Consider the following 20,877-nt stretch of genomic DNA (forward strand, 5'->3'; position numbering starts at 1 on the left):
AAAGGTCAAGGGACTTTTTCATGGCTGCACAGTGAGTAAGAGAGAACCCTGATTCTTTCTCCTCTTTTCAATAAATAACTACTGACGTTTCAGTTTTTCTGGATTCTGCCAAGGAAGCTGAGCCATTTATTTGGGTAAGAAACTCCAGGTTCAGATACACTAAAAAGAAAGGAAAGTCATTTTCTCCTAAAGTCTCCAAATGGATTGCCCTATAACTTTCTACATTAATTTCCAAACTTAGTTGTGCAAAACAATCACCTAAGATTCAGGGAAGAGGCCTGGGTATATATATTTTTAAACATACTCTCCAAAGTGGAGTTTCAGAACCATCAATCTTGCAGAGAAGACGGAAATTGTATGATTTATTGCTTCCTAATGAATCACTCCAAAACTTAGCAGCTTAACACAATAATCGTTTATTATCTCATAGTTTCTGTGCATGCAGAATCCATGTGTGCCTTAGCTCAGGGTCTCTGGTTCAGGGTCTTTCACAAGACTGCAATCAAGGTATCAATGGAGCTCCTGTCATCTCAAGGCTCAACTGGGAGAGGATCTTTTGCCAAGTTCACTCACATGTCTGTTAGCAGGATTCAGTTTCTCAGAGGCTGATGAAAAGAGGGCCTCAGCTGCTTGCTGGCTGATGGCCAGAGGCCTCCCTCAGTTTCTTGCCACATAAGTCTGTCCATAGGGCAGCTCACAATATGGCAGATGGCTTCTCTCAGAGAGAGCAAAGGAGAGACCAAGAGAGACCAAGCAAGATGAAAGCCACACTCTTTTTAACCTAATCTTTTAATTGCCATCCTATCACTCTTGTATTTGATTCATTAGAAGGAGGTCACTAGGTCAAACCCACCCTCTTTAACAGGGGATTGCATAAGGGTGTGAATACCAGGAGGCAAGGATCATTGGGGGCCGTTTTAGAGGTTACCTATCATAGAGATGTAAACAAAGAATTAAAAAACAATGTGATAATATATTCCTAGCTTTGCCCACTGAGAGGTTGTATATATAAAATATAAACAAAATATAAAATAAATATACATGATACTTTATGAATAAATGAATATAAATAAGTAAATGGGCAGAAGAAACAAATCTTACTTAGAGAAGAATTATAAGTTGTTTATGTAGATATTCCTCTCCAAGAGTTGAAGCTTAATCTCTTATGACACTTGAGGGTGGGTAGCATTTAGTGACTTGCTTCCAAAGAAGAGAATATGGAAAGAGGGTAAAAAATGCAACTTTACAGTGGAGAAACTAGCAAACATTACCATGGTCAAGTTAACATCAGCAGAAATAAATCATGCTAATATTATGTACCCCCTGAAATGATGTGATGAAAAGGGCATCTCAATGTGTGATATTCTCCCAAACCTTAGAACCCCAGTCTAATCATGAGAAAAATAGCAGACAAATTCAAAATCAAGGCCTATTTTATAATATATCTGACCACACTCCTCAAAACTGTCATGGTCATATCAAGATTATGAAAAACAAGGAAATACTAAGAAACTGTCACAGACCAGGAGTCTAAGCAAGGAGGCATGATGATTAAATGCAATGTGGCATCTTGGATTGGATCCTGGAACAGAGAAAGGACATTAATAAAACCTGAATAAAGTCTGGAGTTTAGTAAAGAGTAATGTACCAATGGTGGCTCCTTAATTTTATAAATGCATCATGATAATGCATGATGTTAGCATTAATGGAAACTGGGTGAGGGGTAAACAGGAATTCTGAACAATCTTTGCAATTTTTCTGTAAATCTAAAATTATTCTAAAATAAAGTTTATTGAAAGCAAAAAGTGAAGTACCTGATTATAATGTCAAGTATGATGACTGGAAGATCTTCCCCTACTTTCTGGCTCAACACATTTTGCACCCTTTCTCCTCCACCAGCCACATACTTCTGGTGCCAGGTGCCATGCGACACATCCATAGGCCCTCTGTGAGATGGCATATAGTATGGCTAGGAGTATCCTGGGAAGACATCACAACATCGTGAGAGTCAGTAATAACTGATCACAAAAGGAATCTAAGTTCAACTCAATCCTCTTCCCCTCACCCAGACCCCAAAATGCCCAGGGTAACTGGAGGGCACCTCGCATGCAGAGAAATGTGAAGAAAAGGAAGCTGGAATGGGAAAAAAAAGGCACATCTTAACCTATCTCTGTTTGAAGGTTTCTTTAAGCCACGTTCCTTTTAAAGAGTAGAAAACAGAGCGCCTGGGTGGCTCAGTCGTTAAGCGTCTGCCTTTGGCTCGGGTCATGATCTCAGGGTCCGGGATAGAGCCCCACATCGGGCTCCCCGCTCAGCGGGAAGCCTGCTTCTCCCTCTCCCACTCCCCCTGCTTGTGTTCCCTCTCTCGCTGTGCCTCTCTTTGTCAAATAAATAAATAAAATCTTTAAAAAAAAAAAAAAGAGTAGAAAACAACATAGGACCATGTGAACTCAGTGCTAGGGTCCCTCCTTGGGTCTTGGAAAGGTCTGGGGCAAGTCAGGGGGTCTGAGCACAAGCTTCATTAGCTTCTCAGTAAACCCACCCTTTAAAGATCTCGGAAGGAACAGGTAAACTTTGCCAGAAATGCCGCTATCCTTTGCCTCCACTCCTTTAGCTCAGAAGCACTAACTCTTTCATCAAGCCTCAGCCGAAGCACACCTCTAGAAAGTGTTCCCTGAGCCCTTGGGCTGGCTTAGGCAGGTCTCCCAGGCTTCCACCATTCCTCCATTATAACATTTGGTTAAGTCTGTGTTTCTGTCTTCCTGTTAGCCTGGAGGCTCACTGAGGGCGTGGTTCAAGGCTTTTAAAAATCTTTGCACTGTCATAATGGGCTCCCAGTAAGTCCTTGTTGAGTAAATGGATTAATGCTCTTGCTGAAGTTGGGAAGCCCTCTCCAGGAAGAGACCCGGGCAACCGGGACAAAACCACCATAGCTCTGGTGCCTGCTGAGTGACCTGTGTGATCAATTACAAAGGGAGGGTAAGAGAGACAACCAATCAGCAACAGCCTCTTTAAAGGCCATACAGAAATACTTAAACAGGTTTTTCACTCCACACATGAATTTCTTATTGGGCCTACACACGTTACCATGCTGAATGTATTCTTAGCTATAGATGCAATGATCATTTTCATGGCAGAATTATTTGAAATCTTAGTGTCCCAGAATATTCAACTATTAAAACACGTGTCCCACGAATCAGACTAAGCAGACGGTGGAACTGAAGACAGTAAAATCCTCATCCATGCTCTTTGTACACTCCGGACCCTCAAACCCCCTAAACACAAACGCACCCGGGATTTGAAGTTCACGTGGGAAGATCTGTCAGGTAAACAGAAGTCTCAATAGCGTGGGATAAAAGGACTCAGGATAAGTCAGGTTAACAAGGGCTTAAAACTCCCAGCTTCTTTCAAGGTAATACACACTTGTGGCTACAAAATGTGGGTCTTGCTACACACTTAGAGAATGGGGCTTACTAACAAAGTACTTTCGTAGACAGAGCAGTGAAGACACAAAGCAAAGCCCATGCGAAAGCGCCCGCCTCTAGCCAAGCACCGCGCTTGCGCACACTCACGGTGTCGTCTTCCTTCCCTCCGGGCTCTCAGTACCGGCCTCCGGGCCGGAGGAAGCAGCTGATTGGTCAGTCTGGTCCGGATTTGGGGCGGAGATTGGGTGATTGGCAGTAAGTCCCCCGGGATAGCCAAGCTGGAAGCTGAAGAAGCTTAAGAAGGCGCCTGGCTGCCGCGCTGTCGAGGTGAGTGGGGCTAGGGACTCAAGAAAGCGGTTGGGGGGTGGGGGGTGGGGGTCGAGGAGGCGCTCCCAAGCCTGAGGGCGGTAGGAAGTCCTGGTAACAAAGTAGAAGCTGAAGGAGCCCCCGATTCGGGCATGAGGGGAGGACGGCGGGCTCCGTGGGCCGGTTGGGTGTCTGCGCCGCGGCTGAAGGGAGGCGAAGACGCTCTCGGGCAGCCGGGGTGGCTGAGGGCTCTGCTGGGGCTGGAGCTCCGGCAGAGCGGAGGGAAGTCGGCTGACTTGCCCTGAAGGTTGGGCACCCACCCACATCTGCCCCCTTAGGTCCACCTTTCCGAGGCCACAGTTCGCTCGCCAGCCGCCAGGCGGCGGTCCCAGGAAGGCCGCCCTTTGTGGTGGTTGCCCGGGGTGTTGCGCTCTCTCCCGGGATTAGACCGGCCGGCCTCCGCGGGTGCGCCTCCGGACCGGGCCTCGGGGATTCTGGGAGGAGACGCACACTTTCTGGTCCGCCTGGGAGGCGTAACCAGTCTCACCTGGCTTGTGTTGTTGTTTCACTTTCCGCCTCCAGTACTTCCAATGTAACTTCCTGAACGTAACGAGGATTTTGCGTTAAGCCCCACAAAAAAGATCGACCTTTGGACTTTTAAAAAAACGTTTTATTACGGAAATCTTCAGACGTACAGAGGTCGAGAGGATGCTATAACGAACTTGGCGAACCCTTCACCCAGTTTTAACAATTGTCAACACATGGCCGGGCTTGCTCCCGCTCCACGGGTTATTTTCAAGCAAATCCCAGACATTTAATCTCTCTTAGATATTTCTACGGCTTTGTCATGGTCAATAATTATACTATTTTTCTAATCATTTGCCTTCTAGAGGGGTTGAGTAAAAATAAGGCGAACGTAAAGGTGTAGACGGCGCAAATTTAGTTTGCGCTTCAAGAATGTGGGCAGTTCCCCAACAGTGCAGTTTCACTACGCTGTACTCAGGTTTTCAAAATCATTGAAAACGAAGGTACCAAACAGTCTAGTCTTGGCAGTAGCATTATTGTTTTTGAGCAGTAATATTAATATTGATAATTTCTATTTATGTGGCTCTTGGTATGTATGAAGCACTGTGAAATTGTTTCCACCTGTTCATTTAATTTTTACAATAGCCGTGTGAAGTAGGTATTACCCAGTTTTACAGATGAAGGAAAAGGTGGACTAAGCAATTTGCCTAAGGTCACACTGATGTAAATAAGGGGGGAGTAGGGGGTAGGGGGTCGGGTTTAGGATATTAACCCTGGTCAGTGCCAAGTTCTTGCTCTTTTAACCATAATTAAGTTTCCTAAGAACTGTGGAATAAATGTAACTGCTGAGGATCATTTCTACTGAGCTATAAAATCCATAATGGGAAAAAAAAAAAACCCTGGAATTTACGAGTACAGTAGTAAGATAGGTATTTTTGTTTCTTTCAAACAGTAAAAGGTTAATGCAATTGAATTTTAAGTTAAAAACCAAAGTATGTAAATGTAGATCAATAAATACAAATGTTTACAATTTCTATACTATAGGACCAGTTAAAGGGGAACGAAAACCAGAAAAAAATATATATCAACGAATAGTCTCAACTTCCTTTGGCATTTAGCATGTACTGGCTATTTATATTAAATACTTTAAACTGTGTCCCTTATCTTCTCATTCTTATACTATTTCTAAGACAGTATCTTCATCCAAACAATGTTAGAGGAGTAAGGAACCAGAAAAAGACAGCTGGGCTTTTTCAGAGGACAGTAGGGAAGACCAGTTAAATTGGAGTTTAGGATTCCTACTGTAGGGGATTAATTCAGAAGTCTAGAATTAAAGTTAGACTCCCATGTGAAGTCCTTTGAGTGCCAAGTTTAAGGAGTTTGAACTTGAGGAAAACAGTGGCTCACTGATTGCAACCATCTCTTGGAAGAGTGAACTGGGCACTATCAAAAAGATGGCTTCACCTTCACAAGATTAGGGACTTGACCTGGGGGATATATAGGAAATAGATTTGGGTAACTGTTGAATTTATGGATAGAAGGCAAGGAAAAGAGAAAAACAAATAGCCCAAAAAAGGGGGATGAAAAGACAGCGAAGTTCTGAAGTGCTGGTAAGTGTCAGTTTCCACGAGTTTTTTGTTTGTTTTGTTTTGTTTTATTTTTTTAAAGTAAGCTCCTCACCGAATGTGGAGCCCAATGCTGGGCTTGAATTTGTGACGGGGAGATCAAGACTTGAGCTGAGATTCAGACTCAGACTCTTAACTGACTGAGCCACCCAGGCACCCCAACAAGTTTGTTTTCTTAGGCAGATTTTTTAAAGATTTTTATTTATTTATTTGAGACAGAGAGAATGAGAAAGAGAGCACATGAGAGGGGGGAGGGTCAGAGGCAGAAGCAGGCTCCTTGCCGAGCAGGGAGCCCGATGCGGGACTCGATCCAGGGACTCCAGGATCATGACCTGAGCCGAAGGCAGTCGCTCAACCAACTGAGCCACCCAGGCGCCCTCTTAGGCAGATTTTTTAAAATGATGAAAAGGGAACTTTTGATCTGATGAAAGGATTTCCGTAAAAGTTACAGTATATATATATATCCTACTTAATGATGAAATATTTATTTCCCTTATGTGAGTTAAGAAAGAGGACAAAAGTGACTACTCTCAACACTTCTGAATAATTCAATAAAGCCAGGAAAAAGACAAAGAAGATACAAAATTTGGAAACGTGACATGGTTATCATAAAAATTTGAAAATCTACTTTAACAGAATTATTTAGTACTTACTGCAAATTATATAGTAAAATTATACAAACCATAAAACTTTTAGTAGCTTTAAAAAGCTAATATTGAGGGGCGCCTGGGTGGCTCAGTCGTTAAGCATCTGCCTTCTGCTTGGGTCGTGATCCCAGGTTCCTGGGACTGAGCTCCACATCGGTCTTCCTGCTCAGCGGGAAGCCTGCTTCTCCCTCTCCCACTCCCCCTGCTTGTGTTCCCTCTCTCGCTGTGTCTCTCTCTGTCAAATAAATAAAATCTTAAAAAAAAAGCTAATATTGAGGAATAAATCTAATTAAATATTTGCAAAACCTTTAAGTGGAAAACTAAAAAATGTGGTTAAAAATCAAAGTAGACTTAGGGCGCCTGGGTGGCTCAGTTGGTGAAGTGTCTGCCTTTGGCTCAAGTCATGATCCCAGGATTCTGGGATCAAGTCCCACGTCCAAGGCTCCCAAGCTCAGAAGAAGTCTGCTTCACCTTCTGTCTGCCCCTCTCCCCTGCTCATGTGCGTGCTTGCTCTCTCTCAAATGAATAAATAAATAAAAATCTTAAAAAAATTAAAGTAGACTTAAATAAAATGGGGGTTATGGAATTTAAGTAAATTGGGAGTTTGAATATTGTTAAGGCGTCAGTTCTCCCCAAATTGATCTGTAAATTTACTGTGATTCTCATTAAATTTGAGTAGGTTTTGTGGCAATTGGGAGATGATGATTCTATAATTAATATGAAAATATATAAGACCAAAAGCAATAATGATCGAAAGAACAAAGTCAGAGAACTTAGACCACTGGATATCAAAAGTGATTACAAAGCTATGATAATTAAATAGAACAGTGGTACAAAGAAAAGTATCCAGAATTAGGCTCAGATGGTTCTTGCAGTAAACTGCTGAGGCAGCTGAATATATGGAAAACAACCAAATTCTCAGCTTTATGCTAATCATAAAAATGAATTTGTGGTGTATCTAGAGCTAAATGTGCAATGTGAAACAAAACTTCCTGAAAAAGATATAGGAGAATTTCTGCATGATCATGGTATAGGCAGAGATTGATTTGTTAAGGACATAAAATACACTAACCAAAAACAAAGATAAATTGAACTACATTAAAAATCAGAACTTCTTAATTTAAAATATTTACTCACCATTTTGAAACATTTTGGTCATCTGTACTAATTTATTTTAAAATACTTTTTTTTTTTTTTAAAGTAATCTTTACACCAATATGGGGCTCGAACTTACAGCCCTGAGGGTTGCATGCCCTAGTAATGGAGCCAGCCAGGTATCCTGATCATCTGTGTTTTAAATGTTTAGAGCTCTGTGAAAAGGAAATCAATTGCCCATCAATATTTTTAAAAAATTTTATTACAATGTAGATTTTTTTTTTTTAATTGAAGTCTAGTTGACATACTGTTACATTAGTTTCAGGGGTACAACTAGTGATTCTAGAAGTCTATATGTTCTGCTATGCTCACACACATAGCTATCTGTCACCATACAACACTATTTCAGTATCATTAACTATATTATCCATGCTATAGCTTTCATCTCCTATGACTTATTCCATAATTGGAAGCCTGTAGCAACCACTCCTCTTCACCCTTTTTTTCCATCCCTGACCCCCTGCCCTTCTGACAACCACCAGTTTATTCTTTGTATTTATGGGTTTTTTTAGATTCCACATATAGATGAAATCATATGGTGTTTATCTTTCTCTGACTTATTTTACTTAGCATGATATCCTCTAGGTCCATCCATGTTGCATATGGCAAGACCTCATTCTTTTTCATGGCTAAGTAATATTCCTGTGTATGTGTGTGTATACCACATCTTTTAACCATCTATGGATGGATACTTGGGTTACTTCCCTATCTTGGCTATTATAAATAATGCTGAAATAAAAATAGGGATGCGTATCTTTTCAAATTGTGGGTTTGTTTTCTTTGGGTAAATACCCAGAAGTGAAATTAGTGGATTGTATGGTATTTTCTATTTTAATTTCTTTGAGGACCTTCCTTACTGTTTTCCACAGTGGCTGCACCAATTTCCATTCCGAACAGTGCATAGGGTTCCTTTTTCTCCACATTCTTACCAACACTTTTTATTTCCTCTTGATACTAGCCATTCTGACTGGTGTAAGGTGGCAGTGTTGCTTTGATTTGCATTTCCCTGATGATTAGTCATGTTGAGCATTTTTTCATGTGTCTGTTGATTAACTGTATGTCTTCTTTGGAAAAATGTATATTCAAGTCCTCTGCCTATTTTTTAATTGTATTGTTTGGGTGGTTTTTTTTGTTTTGTGTCTGTGTGTGTGTGGGAGGGGTGGGGGTTGCATGTATATATTTTGGACATTAACCCCTTATCTGATATATCACTTACATATAACCCCTTATCTGATATATCACTTACATATATCTTCTCCCATTCAGCAGATTCCCTTTTACAGTTTCCTTTGCTGTGCAAAAGCTTTTCAGTTTGATGTAGTTCCAGTTGTTTATTTTTATTTTGTTCCTTGCCTGAGGAGACAGATACAAAAATTATTGCTGAGACCAATGTCCAAGAGTTTACTGCCTGTGTTTTCTTTTAGGAATTTTATGGTTTCAGGTCTTAAATTTAATCTTTTATTTTTAGTGTGTATGGCGTAAGAAAGTGATCCAGTTTCATTCTATTGCATGTAGCTGTCCAGTTTTCCCAACACCGTTTATTGAAGAAACTGTCTCTTTCCCTTTTTATTTTCTTGCCTCCTTTGTTATGGATTGACTACATATGTGTGGACTTATTTCTAGGATCTCTGTTCTGTTCCATTGATCTTTGTGTCTGTTTTTATGTCAGTACCATCTGTTTTGATTTCTGTAGCTTCGTAGTACAGTTTGAAATATGGGTGCATGAAATCTCCAGCTTTGTTCTTCTTTCTCAAGATTATAGCCAATTTTTATAGATCATTTGTGCTTCTATACAAATTTTAGGATTATTTGTTCTAGTTCTCTGAAAAAATGCTATTGGAATTTTGATGGGGATTGCATTGAATCTGTAGACTGCTTTGAGTGATAGGGACATTGTAACTATTAATTCCTCCAACCCATGAGCATGGTGTATCTTTCCATTTATTTGTGTCATTTTTAGTTCCTTCTGTCAATGTCTTACAGTTTTCAGAGCACAGGTCTTTTACTCCTTTGTTAAATTTATTTGTAGGTATTTTCTACTTTTTAATGCAATTTCAGTGGAATTATTTTCTTAATTTTTCTTTCTGATAGTTTGTATTAGTGTATAGAAGCCCAACAGATTACTCTATAATAATTAATTTTGTATCCTGCATCTTTACTGAATTCGTTTATTAGTTGTAATGGTTTTTTGGTGGAGTCTTTAGGGTTTTCAGTATGTAGTATCATGTCATCTGTAAATAGTGACAATTTTTTATTTCTTTTTTACCAATTTGGATGTCTTTTATTTTTTGTCTGATTGCTGTAGCTAAGATTTGCAGTATTGTGTTGAATAAAAGAGGCAAGAGTAGGTATTCTTGCCTTGTTCTTCATACTAGAGGAAAAGCTTTCAGCTTTTCACTGTTGAGTATGATGTCAGCTGTGGGTTTGTCATGTATGTCCTTTATTATATTGAGATACATTCCATCTATAACAACTTCGTTGAGTTTTTTTTTAATCATGATGAATGTTGAATTTTGTCAGATGGTTTTTCTGCATCTATTGAGATGCTCATATGATTTTTATCTTTCTTTTTGTAATGTGGTGTAATGCATTGATTGATTTGCAGATGTTGAACCATCCTTGCATCCCTGGAATAATTTTGGTAATTTTCTGGTTGTTTCTGTAGTTCTCTGTTCCATCCTTTTTCTCTTACTCTTTTCCCTTATCTAACGACTTTGTTTAGTGTTTTTTAAATTAATTAAATTTTATTTTATTTTAAGTATTTATTTATTTGACAGAGAGAGACACAGTGAGAGAGGGAACACAAGCAGGGGGAGTGGGAGAGGGAGAAGCAGGCTTCCCGCGGAGCAGGGAGCCCGATGCGGGGCTCGATCCCAGGACCCCGGGATCATGACCTGAGCCAAAGGCAGACGCTTAACGACTGAGCCACCCAGGCGCCCCTTAAATTTTATTTTTTTAACTTGTGAATGGGATCTTATTTTTTTCCCCAGTGATTCATCAGTGTTATATAATACACAGTGCTCATTACATCACGTGCCCTCCTTAATGTCCATCACTCAGTTACCCCAGCCCCCAACCCCTTCCTCTCCAGCAGCCCTCAGTTTGTTTCCTATGATTAAGAGTCTCTTATGGTTAGTCTCCCTCTCTGATTTTATCTTGTTTTTTTTTTCCCTCCTTTCCCCTATGATCCTGTTTGTTTCTTAAATTCCACATGAGTGAGATCCTATGAGAATTGTCTTTCTCTGACTGACTTATTTCATTTAGCGTAATACCCTCTAGTTCCATCCATGTCATTGCAGATGGTAAGGTTTCTTTTTTTTTTGGATGGCTGAGTAGTATTCCATTTTATATATATACCATATCTTCTTTATCCATTCATCTGTCGATGGACATCTGGGCTCTTTCCATAGTTTGGCTATTGTGGACATTGCTGCTATAAACATTTGGGTGCAGATGTGCCTTTGGATCACTACATTTGTATCTTTGGGATAAATACCCAGTAGTGCAATTGCTGGGTCGTAGGGTAGCTGTATAGAAACTGAACGAATGAGTGAACAAAGAGTTCTATGAACCTACTACACCCAGTCTCTCTCTATTTTCAACTTTTTGAGGAACCTCCATACCGTTTTCCATAGTGGCTGTACCAGCTTGCTTTCCCACCAACCTTGTAAGAGGGTTCCCCTTTCTCTGCATCCTCACTAATGTCTGTCATTTCATGACTTGCTAATTTTAGCCATTCTGACTGGTGTGAGGTGGTGTCTCCTTGTGTTTTTTTTTTTTTTTAAAGATTTTATTTATTTATTTGAGAGAGAGAGAATGAGAGACAGAGAGCATGAGAGGGAAGAGGGTCAGAGGGAGAAGCAGACCCCCGCTGAGCAGGGAGCCCGACGTGGGACTCGATCCCGGGACTCCAGGATCATGACCTGAGCCGAAGGCAGTCGCTTAACCAACTGAGCCACCCAGGCGCCCTCCTTGTGGTTTTGATTTGGATTTCCCTGATGCCGAGTGATGTTGAGGATTTTTTCATGTGTCTGTTGGCCATTTGTATGTCTTCTTTGGAGAAGTGTCTGTTCATGTCTTTTCCACATTCTTTGACTGGATTATTTGTTTTTTGGGTGTTGAGTTTGAGAAATTGTTTATAGATCTTGGATACCAGCCCTTTATCTGTACTGTCATTTGCAAATATCTTCTCCCATTCTGTAGGTTGCCTTTTAGTTCTGTTGACTGTTTCCTTTGCTGTGCAGAAGCTTTTTATCTTGATGAAGTCCCAATAGTTCATTTTTGCCTCTGTTTCCCTTCCCTTTGGAGATCTGTCTAGCAAGAAGTTGCTACGGGCTAGGTCACGGAGGTTCCTGCCTTTTGTTCTCTGCTAGGATATTGATGCATTCCTGTCTCACATTTAGGTCTTTCATCCATTTTGAGTCTATTTTTATGTATGGTGTAAGAAAATGTTCCAGTTTCATTCCAGTTGCATGTGGCTGTCCAATTTTCCCAACACCATATGTTGAAGAGACTGTCTTTTTTTCCATCGGATGTTCTTTCCTGCTTTGTTGACCCCACACAGAGTTGAGGGTCCATTTCTGGGCTCTCTATTCTGTTCCATTGATCTATGTGTCTGTTTTTGTGACAATACCATGCTGTCTTGATGATCACAGCTCTCTCATATAGCTTGAAGTCAGGCATCGTGATATCCCCAACTTTAGTTTTCTTTTTCAACATTCCTTTGGCTCTTCAGGGTCTTTTCTGGTTCCATAAAAATTTTAGGATTATTTGTTCCAGCTCTGTGAAAAAAGTTGATGGTATTTTGATAGGGATTGCATTGAATGTATAGATTGTTCTAGGTAGCATAGACTTTTTTTTTTTTTAAGATTTTATTTATTTATGTGACAGAGAGAGACACACACAGCGAGAGAGGGAACACAAGCAGGGGACGTGGGAGAGGGAGAAGCAGGCTTCCCGCTGAGCTGGGAGCCCGATGTGGGGCTTGATCCCAGGACCCTGGGATCATGACCTGAGCCGAAGGCAGACGCTTAACGACTGAGCCACCCAGGCGCCCCTAGGTAGCATAGACATTTTAACAATATTTTTTCTTCCAGTCCATGAGCATGAACGTTTTTCCATTTCTTTTGTCTTCCTCAATATCTTTCATGAGTGTTCTATAGTTTTCTGAGTTCAGGTTTATTCTTAGGTATCTTATGGTTTTTGGTGCAATTGTAAATAGGGTAGACTCTTTAATTTCTCTTTCTTCTTTTTTTTTTTTTTAAAGATTTTATTTATTTTTTAGAGAGCGAGCGAGAGAGAAACAGCATGAGAGGGGAGAGGGTCAGAGGGAGAAGCAGGCTCCCCGCCGAGCCGGGAGCCCGATGTGGGACTCGATCCCAGGACCCCAGGATAATGACCCGAGCTGAAGGCAGACACTCAACCATCTGAGCCACCCAGGCGCCCCTAATTTCTCTTTCTTCTGTCTCATTGTTAGGGTATAGAAATGCAGCTGATTGCTATGCGTTGATTTTATATCCTGCCACTTTGCTGAACTCCTGTATGAATTCTAGCAATTTTGGGGTGGAGTCTTTTGGGTTTTCCACAAAGAATATCATGTCATCTGTGAAGAGTTAGAGTTTGACTTCTTTGCCGATTTGGATGCCTTTTCTTTTTGTTGTCTGATTGGTGAGGCTAAGACTTCTAATACTATGTTGAACAACAGTGGTGAGAATGGAATCCCTGCCATGTTCTTACCTTAGAGGAAAAGCTCTCAATTTTTCCCCATTGAGAATGATAATCACTGTGGGCTTTTGATACATGGCTTTTATGATAGAGGTATGTTCCTCTATCCCTACACTCTGAAGAGTTTTAATCAAGAAAGGATGCTGTACTTAGTCAAATGCTGTTTCTGCATCTATTGAGAGGATCATATGGTTCTTGTCCTTTCTTTTTTTTTTTTTTTTTAATTTTTTTTTTTAAGATTTTATTTATTTGAGAGAGAGAATGAGAGAGAGCATGAGAGGGAAGAGGGTCAGAGGGAGAAGCAGACTCCCCGCCGAGCAGGGAGCCCGATGCGGGACTCGATCCAGGGACTCCAGGATCATGACCTGAGCCGAAGGCAGTCGCTTAACCAACTGAGCCACCCAGGCGCCCCGGTTCTTGTCCTTTCTTTTATTAATGTAGTGTATCACATTGATTGATTGCAAAGGCTGAACCACCCTTGCAGCCCAGGAATAAATTCCACTTTGTTGTGAATAATCCTTTTAATGTAATGTTGGATCCTATTGGCTAGGATTTTGGTGAGAATTTTGGCATCCATGTTAATCATGGATATTGGTTTGTAAGTCTCCTTTTGGTGAGGTCTTTGTCTGGTTTTGGGATCAAGGTATTGCTGGCTTTATAGAACGAGTTTGGAAGTTTTCCTTCCATTTCCGTTTTTTGAAACGGCTTCAGAAGAATAGGTATTAATTTTTTAAGTGTTTTGTAGAGTTCTCCTGGGAAGCCGTCTGGCCCTGGACTCTTGTTTGTTGGGAGATTTTTGATAACTGCTTCCATTTCCTTCCTGGTTATGGGTCTGTTCAGGTTTTCTACTTCTCGTTTCAGTTCTGGTAGTTTATATGTCTCTAGGAATGCATCCATTTCTTCCAGATTGCTGAATTTGTTGGCATATAGTTGCTCATAATACGTTTTTTTTTTTTTTTTTTTTTTTAAGATTTTATTTATTTATCTATTTGAGAGACAGACAGACAGATAGTGACAGAGATGGCGAGAGAGAGCACAGGCCGGGAGGAGAGGGAGAAGCAGGCTCTTGCTGAGCAGGGAGGCCAACGTGGGGCTGGATCCCAGGACCCTGGGATCATGACCTGAGCCAAAGGCAGATGCTTAACCGACTGAGCCACCCAGGCGCCCCTCATAATACGTTCTTATACTTGTTTGTATTTCTTCAGTGTTGGTTGTGATCTCTCTTTCATTCGTGATTTTATTTGGGTCCTTTCTCTTTTCATTTTGATAAGTCTGGCCAGAGGTTTATCGATCTTACTAATTCTTTCAAGGAACTAGCTTCTAGTTTCCTTGATCTGTTCTACTTTTGTTTTCTGTTTCATTGATTGCTGTTCTAATCTTTATTCATTCTTTTCTCCTGGGTTTAGGCTTTATTTGCTGTTCTTTCTCAAGCTCCTTTAGGTGTAAGGTCTTGTGTATTTGAGACCTTTCTTGTTTCTTTAGAAAGGTTTGTATTGCTATATACTTCCCTCTTAAGACTGCCTTTGCTGTATCTCAAAGGTTTTGAACAGTTGTGTTTTCATTTTCATTAGTTTCCAAGAGGTTTTTAAAATTCTTCTTTAATTCCCTGGTTGACCCATTCATGCTTTAGTAGGATGCTCTTTAACCTCCATGTATTTGAGTTCTTTCCAAATTTCCTCTTGTGATTGAGTTCAAGTTTAAAAGCATTGTGGTCTGAAAATAAGCAGGGAATGATCCCAGTCTTTTGGTACTAGTTGAGACCTGATTTATGACCCTGTATGTGGTCTATTCTGGAGAATGTTCCATGTGGACTCCAGAAGAATGTGTATTCTGTTGCTTTAGGATGGAATGCTCTGAATATACCTGTGAATTCCATCTCATCCAGTGTGTCATTCAACCCTTGTTCATCTTCTGTTTAGATGATCTGTCCGTTGCAGTGAGTGGAGTGTTAAAGTCCCCTACTACTGTTGTATTATTATCAATGTGTTTCTTTAATTTTGTTATTAATTGCTTATATAATTGGCTGCTCCCATGTTAGGGGCATAAATATTTACAGTTGTTAGATCTTGTTGGATAGACCCTTTAATTATGATATAGTGTCGTTCTTCATCTCTTATTACAGTCTTTGGTTTAAAATCTATTTTGTCTTATATAAGGATTGTGACCCCAGCTTTCTTTCAGTGTCCATTAGCATGACAAATGGTTTTCCACCCCTTCACTTTCAATCTGGTGGTGTCTTTGGGTCTAAAATGAGTCTCTTGCAGATAGAATACTGATGGGTCTTGCTTTTTTATCCAGTCTGATACCCTGTGTCTTCTGATTGGGGCATTTGGCCCACTTACATTCAGAGTAACTATTGAAAGATAGGAATTTAGTGCCATTGTATTACCTGCAAAGTCACTGTTGCTGTATTTGGTCTCTGTTCCTTTCTGGTCTATGTTACTTTTGAGCTCTCTTTGCTTAAAGGATCCCCTTTAATGTTTCTTGCAGGGCTGGTTTAGTGATCACACATTCTTTAAGTTTGTCCTGGAAGCTTTTTATCTCTCCTTCTGTTTTTGAATGACAGCCTTGCTGGATAAAGTATTCTTGGCTGAATATTTTTCTCATTTAGCACCCTGAATATGTCATGCCAGTCCTTTCTGGCCTGCCAGGTCTCTGTGGATAAGTCTGCTGCCAATCTAATGTTCTACTCTTGTAGGTTACAGATCTCTTGTCCTGAGCTAGTTTCAGGGTTTTCTTTGTCTCTGAGATTTGCAAGTCTCACTATTATATGTCGAGGTGTTGACCTATTTGTTGATTTTGAAGGGGGCTCTCTGTGCCTCCTAGAATTGAATGCCGTTTCATTCCCCTGATAAGGGAACTTCTCTGCTATAATTTGCTCCAATATACTTTCTGCGCCTCTCTCTTTCCTATTCTTCTAGGATCCCCATTATTCTAATATTGTTTTGCTTAATGGTGTCACTCATCTCTTGAATTCTCCCCTCATGATCCAGTAGTTGTTTATCTCTCTTTTCTGCAGTTTCTTTATTCGTCATCATTTTGTCTTCTATATCACCAATTCTTTCTTCTGCTTCATTTATCCTAGCAGTTACAGCCTCCATTTTTTATTGCATCCCGTTAGCATTTTTTATTTCGACTTGATAGGTTTAGTTCTTTTATTTCTCCAGAAAGGGATCCTCTAGTGTTTTCTATGTTTTTTTTTTTCAAGTCCAGCTTGTGTTTTTATAATCGTTATTCTAACTCTGGTTCCAACATCATACTTATATCAATACTGATTGGGTTCCTGGCAGTCAGTACTGCCTCTTGTTCTCTTTTTTGAGAATTTTTCCATCTTGTCATTCTGTCCAGCAAAGAGTAGATTAACGAGAGATCTAAATATGAAAATGGCAACAGGGACCCCAGAGAAATATACAGTAAACAAATCAGAAGAGACCTGAAACTGAAAAAAAATAAAAATTGTGTGTATATATATATATACACACACACACATATATATATACACACATGTGTGTATATATATATATAATCAGGTGAGGAGTGATACACTAGATTTTGTGTGTATTTTGGGCTATTAGAAGAAGCTGCATTCTAAAATTGTAAAGAAAGATATATATACAAAAATAAAACTAAGGGGGGCCTGGGTGGCTCAGTTGTTAAGCATCTGCCTTCAGCTCAGGTCATGATCCCACAGTCCTGGGATTAAGCACCGTGTCAGGCTCCCTGCTCCTTGGGGAGTCTGCTTCTCCCTCTCCCCCTGCTTGTGTTCCCTCTCTCGCTGTGTCTCTATTTTTATTTATTTGACAGAGAGAGACACAGCGAGAGAGGGAACACAAGCAGGGGGAGTAGGAGAGGGAGAAGCAGGCTTCCCACGGAGCACGGAGCCTGATGCGGGGTTCAATCCTAGGACCCTGGGATCACGACCTGAGCCAAAGGCAGACGCTCCAGGGCGTCCTTTGTGTGGGCTATGTGCATCTTTCTGTTGGAGCTGCATCATAGCTGCTGTGAGCACACTGGTTGGGGTGTCTAGTGCCCTCCAGGGCAGGAGTTGCTTTGGCAGGGTGCCGATCTGGGCTGAAATATCTTACTGGGTATTGCAGGGTGAGGGTGGGAACTACTTTGGGGAGTCCCTGGTTCTGGTTAAAACTGCACACTATGTGGAGTAGGGCTGGACCTGCTTCGGGGGAGCGGTGCTGGTGCTGACTGAGACGGTCTGCTTGGCACAGCTGGGAAGGAGCTGCTTTGGAGAAGTGGGTAGGTAGGATGGGGGTAGGTCTGCAGAACTCCTGGGTGGTGCTAGCAGGTTTGATGGAGAATGTCAAAAGTGGCCCTACTAGTTCCCAGAGAAAGTTCCTATGGATCCCTGCTGCTTGGCACATGCCCTAAAATTATTCAGTAAATGTCTTCCATGTGTGATGAGTAGCCCAGGTGCTTTTCAAACTGTTGTCTCTGTACTGTGGCTTGGAGTGAGTGAGTTGGTGCTTAGGCCCTTTAAGAGCAGGGTCTGAGTTTCCTGTAGACCTCCATCTCTCCTGGAGTTAAGCCTGGTGATTTTCAAAGCCAGATGTTATGGGACCCATCTACATGGTGCAGGTTCCTAGGGCAGGGCTGCCTGATATGTGGCTTGAACTCTTTGCTTCTCAGGGATTACCTTTGCACCTGTGCTGTATCTGCTGCCTGTGGGTCACCATGATAGGGGTGTGGTTCCTGAGAAGACCACATCTGTGCCATTCCTACCCTTCTCTGTGTTGCTTTTTCTTTATATCTTTAGCTGTGGAAGAGCTGTTCTAGTCTTTAGGTTGTTTTCCAAGAGAGTTGCTCTGTATTCCTTGTAGCCAGGGTGTGTCTATGGGAGGAGGTAAACTCTGGGTCCTCCTACTTTGCCATCTTGATCTTCCTCCTCCTTGGGCAGTTTTCATGATGAATATTATTACTGTATCGCTACTCTTTGAAATGTTAACAACTGTCAGCTAGTCAACCATTCTTTTGTATGTTATGTACCATTGATACACATTACACAGTTTAGATAAACATAAAATGTCACTGTAATCCCACTATTTAAGGATAAACCACTGATGATGTTTTAATATAAGTCCTAGGCAAGAGGTTGGCCAACTGTGGCCCAATAGCCTATGCTGGCCTGAGGTCTGTTTTTGTGTGTGAGTTAAGAGTGGTTTTTACATTTGAAAGGAGTTGGAAATAAATTTAAATGAACTATTTTGTGGCTCTTGGTTCACAAGCTCCTTGGGAACTTCCTGGCTGTAATCTGAAACCAGCCACGGTACTTGGAGGGCAGGGAGAGACTGAAGAAACAGGCAAGCCCTCCAGATTTGTAGGTAGTAGGTTTAATGAGCAAGGGAATTTACTAGGCTTGTCTTGAGAAGCTACAAGACAGTAGATTTCCACACCTGCCTGCCAAATCTTGAAAATTTCATATAGGGGCCTCAGCTGGGTTCAGTCATATATAATCCCTAGATGGTCTCAATATCACATCACTATCACAAGGCTTTGTCTTTAGGGCAACTTCTGGGAGGCGGGAAGGCAATTGAAATGCATATTCCTAGGACGGGATAGGATAAGGAGCCTCCTATTGCCAGAGTCCAGCTCACAGGACTTAAAATCCATCTTTTTAATGTCTGCTTAGTCTTCCAAGGTATGCATAAAGTACCCTTGTGATAAACAAGTCTCTTTTGTTAGACGTTTTGGTTTCTTTTCCAGTTTTTTAAACTATTATAATACTTTTTTTTTTAAGATTTTATTTATTTATGTGACAGAGAGAGACACACAGCGAGAGAGGGAACACAAGCAGAGGGAGTGGGAGAGGGAGAAGCAGGCTTCCCGCGGAGCAGGGAGCCCCATGCGGGGCTCGATCCCAGGACGCTGGGATCATGACCTGAGCCAAAGGCAGACGCTTAACGACTGAGCCACCCAGGTGCCCCTAAACTATTATAATACTTAAGAGGACAGCTTTTCTATTCAGATTTTTGTCAGTGTCAGATTTTTTTCTGTGGGGCAAATTTCTAGAGGTGAAATTGCTAGTTTGTACATAGTGCCAGGATGCCTGTCAGAAATACTGGGCCATGCCTGTACTAATACTGGGTTGTCCCCCCGCTTTTTCTTAAATATAGTTTCTTTTTTTTTTTTTTAAGATTTTATTTATTTATTAGAGCAAGAGAGAGCACAAGCAGGGGGAGTGGCAGGCAGAGGGGGAAGCAGGCTCCCCACTGAGCAAGGAGTCTGATGTGGGGCTCAATCCCAGGACCCTGGGATCATGACCTGAGCTAAAGGCAGACTCTTAACCAACTGAGCCACCCAGGTGCCCCTGACCCCCCCCCCCTTTTTAAAAAAGATTTTATTTGACAGAGAAAGAGCAGAAGCAGGGGGAGTGGCAGGCTTCTTGCTGAGCAGAGAGCCCAACGTGGGGCTCGATCTCAGGACTCCGGGATCATGACCTGAGCTGAAGGCATATGCTTAACCGACTGAGCCACCCAGGTGCCCCATTTCCCCCCCTTTTTAAATTTATTTTTATTTATTTTAGAGAGAAAGCACGTGCGAGGGGAGGGGTAGATGGGGAGAAAGAGAGAATCTCAAGCGGATTTCTTTCCGAGCATGCAGCTTGGCATGGTGTTCAGTCTCAGGACCCTGAGATCACGACCTGAGCCTAAATTGAGAGGCACTTAACCAACTGAGCCACCCAGGTGCCCTGGGTTGTCCCCTTCTTTATCTTTGCCAAGTTGAGAGGGAAAAAGAGATGACAGTTTTATTAACATTTATTTGATTACTGGTGAGATCATTAAACATTTTTTCATGTTTATTGTCCATTTGTATTTCCACATAAAATGCCTGCTTATGTCTTATTCTGTTTTTCTCTTGGGCTTCTGATCTTTTACTTCTTGATTTGCAAGCACTTTATATTCATTAGGGATAGTAATCATTTGTTACATAAAAGTTGCAGATTGGTTTCTTAATTACTTAAATGCTGCAGAATGGATAATAAAATGAAATATTTGTGTCAGCTGGAAGAATACTCAGGGCTCTAGTTTCAGGGACCAGCATGTGTCACTTCTGAAACAATCCCTTAATTTATGATCCTGCAGTGCTAGCCAATCTGCAACTCATTATTAAAAATAAATTGTATAAACATTTGTTACCATTTACCAGATTAGTTTATACAACTGGTTTTAATTTTTCATTAATTTTTACAACTGGTGAGTTAGTGGTGGATTAAAATGTGAACTTAAATAGGAAAGTTAAATTAAGTCTCTATGACTAAAAAAATGCATCGTGATACATTCTTTAACATAGACATATATTAATATGTAAAACACGACAAGATTTTTTTTTAACCTGCAAGAAATTTGATTAGTGACTTTTTGAAATGGAATTCTTATATGCTAGTAAGTATTGATTTTATATATAATGTGTACTGGCAATGTAGTAGGTGCTTTCCTAGAGAAATGATTTTAGGTGGAA

At 41.0% G+C, this 20,877-nt stretch overlaps 1 protein-coding gene across 1 annotated transcript in view; it reads left to right on the top strand.

The window, feature by feature from the left end:
- The first annotated feature begins 3,678 nt into the window (after nucleotides 1-3,678).
- The window catches only part of MTFR1 (mitochondrial fission regulator 1), a 65,488-nt gene continuing 48,289 nt past the window's right edge, over nucleotides 3,679-20,877 (top strand). Inside the window, exon 1 of the mRNA XM_035011246.1 lies at nucleotides 3,679-3,752. The gene's annotated coding sequence lies outside the window, so the exon portion shown is untranslated. The remainder of the gene's footprint in view (nucleotides 3,753-20,877) is intronic.

This window comes from Mirounga leonina, unplaced genomic scaffold, assembly GCF_011800145.1.
Source record: "Mirounga leonina isolate KUSES-001 unplaced genomic scaffold, KU_Mleo_1.0 Mir_165, whole genome shotgun sequence".
NCBI classification, from domain to species: Eukaryota; Metazoa; Chordata; class Mammalia; order Carnivora; family Phocidae; genus Mirounga; species Mirounga leonina.